The 5799-nt window shown below is 39.2% G+C and overlaps 1 protein-coding gene across 3 annotated transcripts in view; it reads left to right on the top strand.

The window, feature by feature from the left end:
- Window positions 1-5799, top strand: part of LOC106874620 (atos homolog protein A) — a 212194-nt gene that overhangs the window by 190447 nt on the left and 15948 nt on the right. The gene's annotated exons all lie outside the window — the stretch shown is intronic.

The raw sequence follows: 5799 nt of genomic DNA, 5'->3' as shown, positions 1-5799 counted from the left end.
GCGTAATAAGCACTTGTCTAAGATAGGACAAAAATTATCAACAAGCCGACTGAGAGAGTCTGGCAGTTATAATGTCTAGTATCATTTTACATTGGAAAATGTTATCAGTTAAACATTTTGCAGTGTGGAAGGTGTTTATAAGCCATTTAAAAACACACAAAAACCGTTAGATTCACTTCAACATTTAAATTTCATTTGTCAAAATATTTTCGTTGCTTTGAAACCGCGACCTGTTCGCTGACAAAATTCCTTGCTAGGCACAGGTGTGGCTGTGTGGTAAGTAGCTTGCTTACCAACCACATGGTTCCGGGTTCAGTCCCACTGTATGACACCTTGGCCAAGTGTCTTCTACTATAGCCTCGGGCTGACCAAAGCCTTGTGAGTGGATTTGGTAGATGAAAACTGAAAGAAGCCCGTCGTATATATATGTATATATGTATATATGTATATGTTTCTGTATATATATATACAAAGGGATTCTTTCAGTTTCTGTCTACCAAATCGACTCACAAGGCTTCGGTTGGCCCGAGGCTATAGTAGAAGACACTTGTCCGAGGTGCCACGCAGTGGGACTGAACCTGGAACCATGTGGTTGGTAAGCAAGCTACTTACCACACAGCCACTCCTGCATGTTAATTTCATGAACAAGCTGTTCCTTTGAGAGGGTCACCTGGAACCATCATCAGCACAACCAACGGAGCGCCAGGGCTTTGTAAGCATCAGCAGTGGGGGTGAGCATTGCGATGTACTGGGGAATCATAATGAGAGAGTTTGGGTAAGGATGGAAAATGTCCAGAGAGCTGTTAATTTATTCGCTTGACAATAAAAGGAATCTTTCTATGAGTGAAGAACAAGATGCCTGTGTATGAACTGTAATGTATTCACATATCCTTCTCATTCAACACCCCACATTTTACTGAAACATGGACACTAAATGTTAAAGAATATGTGAAGACTGGAAAGAAATGAAGAAAGCAGGCATCAGTTGACATCTGATGGCATCAAGCAAGAATGATGGAACACAAATCATCATCATCATCATCATTTAATGTTTATTTTTCATGCTGGCATGAGTCAGATGGAATTTGTTGAGTAAGATTTTCTACAGCTGGATGCCTTTCCAGTCATCAACCCTCATCTGTTTCCAAGCAAGGTAAATATTTCCTCACGGTCAAAGACGATTGGAAATGAATAACTTTGCTAAGAATGGTATTCATTTACTACCATCACATGATGTCTAGACAAGAGTAAACACACACACACACACACACACACACACTCAATGGACATCTTTGGAGTTTCTGGCTACTAAACTCACTCACAAGATTTTGGTGATCCTGTTGTTTTTGTAGAAGAAATTTGCCCAGGGTGCCACGAAGAGGGACTGAACCCAAACACACATGGTTGGCAAGTAAACTTCTTAACCACACAGCCATACCTGTGCATGACTATTATCGAATATTATTTAGAAAGTAGATTTAGAAAATATTTCATAGTCAATGAGAAAATAACATTTCCGACTTCCATTTTGATAACAGAACAGTTACAATTGGAGATCTTCCCGAAGTTAATAACAGTGTATTCCATATTTTGAGACTAATATCTCCCTTGATTATTAAATTATTTCTGACTTTTATTGGATAAAGCTTGACCAGATGTTTTTGGTAAACTGACCAAAAGCAAAAACAAAAAAAAGGTTAATATTCTCCGCAAGTCAAAACAAAATCAATATCTTGTTACCGTATTGCTGAAGGTATTGAGATATTATTAGCTATTGTCATTGTGATATATTATTCGTGCAGGGATATAAGCTCTCTAACAGCAGGATAAATATTGAATAGAATGGCTGGGGAAAAATACTCGTGGACACCTGCTGCATGGAAAACTAATAGCAAAATGGTTGCTAACATACTTAGCATATTTCATGGCCTATAAGACGCATGATTGCTTAGGACACACCCAAGCTTAGGTTGTTGTTGTTGTTGTTGTTGGCACTCCGTCGCTTATGACATCGAGGGTTCCAGTTGATCCAATCAACGGAACAGCCTGCTCGTGAAATTAATGTACAAGTGGCTGAGCACTCCACAGACACGTGTACCCGTAACGTAGTTCTCGGGGATATTCAGCATGACACAGTGTGACAAGGCTGACCCTTTGAATTACAGGTACAACAGAAACAGGAAGTAAGAGTGAGAGAAAGTTGTGGTGGAAGAGTACAGCAGGGTTCGCCACCATCCCCTGCCGGAGCCTCGTGGAGCTTTAGGTGTTTTCGCTCAATAAACACTCACAACGCCCGGTCTGGGAATCAAAACCGCAATCCTGTGACCGCGAGTCCGCTGCCCTAAGCACTGGGCCATTGCGCCTCCACGAATGGCATATATAGAAGGGCACCAAAATCTTTTAAGTGCTTAGGGTCTCTATGGGTCTTAATCTGTCCCTGCTTCTAGACCAGGTATTGAAAGAATTCATTGGTGAAGATGGTGATTGGGAGAAGGGAAATAGTTTGACCTTAAAAGATAATCTTCATATTTTATAAAATATGTTCTACTTCGTCTGGAATCTTTAGAGGTGAGATTCTAACATTACCAAGTTTTCAGGTTCTTACGGTGAGTCCTGTTGAACTAGAAACATGTCTTGGAACGTCTCCAGTTTAGTCATTTCTCCCCTTGGCCCTCTTAAACCATTACAACTGAACCCAGCTTCTTGAGAAATTTTTACATGAAGTACTTGTATGCTGTCAACTTAATGTGACAGTCCCCTGAAGGGAATAATACTACTGTTGGTTAGACCTAGGAAGCTGCACTGCTTCCTGTCGGCCTTGACACATTTCCTGTGTCCTTATGTTTACAAGGGGGAGACAAGCACTTCCACCTAGCTAAGCCTGCATCCAGAGACTTGTTTCTGAGTCTTTGCTCGTCATCAGTCTGCTACTCCAAACAGGAAGCAGTGTAGTTTCCTAGGTGTAACCAACAGTAGTATTATTCCCGTCAGGGGACTGTCACATTAAGTTGACAGCATACAACTACTTCATCATATCACTACTGCATAAATCTCTCTGAGAGATTTAGAAATGTATTATTTCTAAATTCTTACATGTTGCACACCAACATAGCACTATTTTTACCACCAGCTTTCCTGTTGCAAAGCAACATAAATCATAAAAATAGCTTAGCATTCTGACATTTTCAGGTTTTAATGAAGCAGTTTTTTTTAACCCTTTAACATTTAAACCGGCCGTAATCGGCTGAAATATTCTATCTATTTAATGCTGAACTCAATATTGACAGATTTGATACTGTACTTAGTGTTCCTGTGGGAGCCCCTACATGAACTCACTAGAAGAGGGAGAGTGAGGATGACATATGTTGATGCACTAAGGATGGATACTGGTCTCTAGGGGACACAGGACATGGCTGTGATGATGAGGGACAAAAACCGCTGGAGAGAACTTGTCCATGGATCTTGGGAATTTTAGCTGCTCTAGATAGACAGATAATGTTGAAACCAGCCAGATCCAGCCTCTCACACCTACCCTATAAAGTTATTCTAAAAATGAACAATCACATCATCAAAATCTTGAAGATGCAAAATAATGCATGATTAATTTCAAGACAATTTGAATTAATAAGATTTAATTTGACAATATTCCAAATGCTAAAGAATTAAATCCTTTTGTTACCAATCCATTTGAGACCATCCCTGATTCTAGGACACAAATACCCTGTTTTAAAGTGATCTAAATTAAAATCATCTATCAAGATTCCGTGCTAATTTAGGTTTCAAGCACCACCTTAATGACAAAATTGTTTTACTAAATTCTTAATTATTTAAAAATTAATTGAAACAAAGTGAGTCTACGGGCATATGGTGTAGTGGTTAAGAGCGCGGGCTACTAACCCCAAGATTCCGAGTTTGATTCCAGGCAGTGTTCTGAATAATAATAATAATAATAATGATAACATCGAAAAATACCTTAGGAATGAGAACCCAGGTTCGAAATTTCCCCAATTGACCTGATGAAGTCTGGAGGGTGTATCAGCCGAAACGTGTTAACAAACAAGATGAGGACAAATATCTGTCAAATGTAAATAAAGTGAGTCTATTTCAGCAGAAATATGGTAACGAAAGGGTTAACCCCTTCATTACCTTCACTCCTAATGACATACTTTGTCTTTATTTCAATTCTTACCTTATCCCTCGACCGTGTGGTCATTGGGGCATTCGTTGATGATGTTGCACTGGATTTCACCCCTTTATTTAGTCTTTTGCTGCCCTCTGTGAGGACATATTTTTCATTTAAATTGATATTTTCTAATAAAACAAGAAAGGAACTATGTTGACAACAGGTTAAGAATATCATCATCATTTAACGTCTGTTTTCCATGCTGGTATGGGTTGGACGGTTTGACAGGAGCTGACCAGTTGAAGGGCTGTTCAGGCTCCATGTCTGTTTTGACATGATTTCTATGGTTGGATGCCCTTCCTAATGCCAACCACTTTACAGAGTGCACTGGGTGCTTTTACACATATTTTTTTATAATATATGAAAAGTCTACTTTGTATCATATCTGTCGTTGTTTAACCATCCATCCATCCATCCATCATTTTGAATCTGGGTTTTGTCCCCATTAACAGGGGTGGCCAGATCTACCTCAATGCCATAGCAACCGCCCTCACACCATCTCACCATCTTGCCCAGTTTTGGACATCCTCCCTTCTCAAGCCAACCCTCCCAATCTCCTCCTCCACCTGTCCCCTACACATTTTCCTCAGTCTGCCTCACTTTTGCTGTCCATTCACCTCAGACTCTAGCATCCTCTTCAGAACATGCTCCTCATCCCTCCTCGACACATGCCCATACCACCGCACTCCATTCACCCTTACCAGCCATTCCACCGATTCGTCCAACCCCAGCATCCCCATCAAGTCCTCAGTCCTCCTCTTATCAAACAACCTTCACGCCACACATTTCTCTCTCAGTCCTTCTCAAATTATTATCCATCCAACAGACTAATGATCAAAAGTGTTCCAACCATGATCATCTTGCCTTCATTTTGAACATAACTATTCTAAGCTTACATTATTCTAAGTGCCCCACTTTTTTCTTTTAAAAAAGCAGTTTGTGATTTGATAGAGATTTGGCTGCTTTTTCTAGCAATTCACTTAACTGTAAGGAGACTCCTTGATGATACACAGCTATTTCTTACTGTCCAGTAAATAAACTGAAAGGATGAAAGGCAAAGTTGACCTTGGCAGGTATTGAACTCATGTGTGTAATGTTTCTATATAAAACACACTAAGCAAACAGAGTTATATTAATTAAAATATTTCAGGAAGAATTAATTAAAAAGAACTTAATAACCTGATTTACTTAATTCTAGAAAAGTAGGCATAAAAGCAACAAATGATAATGATTTTCTAAATCTTAAGGATTACGAGCTTCAAGGTTGAAAACATGACATTTATTATTGATGCTGTAAATATGAAAACAAACAAACAAACAAAACAAGCGTTTATGAGTTTGTCAGCCAAAATAGTAAATAAATTCTTGTTTCGTTGCCATACACCAGCATTATTAAGATTTCCATTCAGGCGGCGAGCTGGAAGAATTATTAACCTGTTGGACGAAATGCTCAGCGGTATTTCTTTTGGTTCTTTATTCTTTGAGTTCAAATCTCATCATAGTCAATTTAACCTTTCATCCTTTCGGGGGTTTGTAAAATTAATTACCGGTCAACTACTGGGGTTGATGAAATCAACTATACTGTTCACCTTGAAATCATTGGCTTTGCATCAAAA

The sequence above is a fragment of the Octopus bimaculoides genome, chromosome 9 (genome assembly GCF_001194135.2).
Source record: "Octopus bimaculoides isolate UCB-OBI-ISO-001 chromosome 9, ASM119413v2, whole genome shotgun sequence".
In the NCBI taxonomy this organism is placed as follows: domain Eukaryota; kingdom Metazoa; phylum Mollusca; class Cephalopoda; order Octopoda; family Octopodidae; genus Octopus; species Octopus bimaculoides.
Note: the sequence above shows the minus strand (reverse complement) of the source record. Positions and strands in the feature narration are given on the sequence as shown.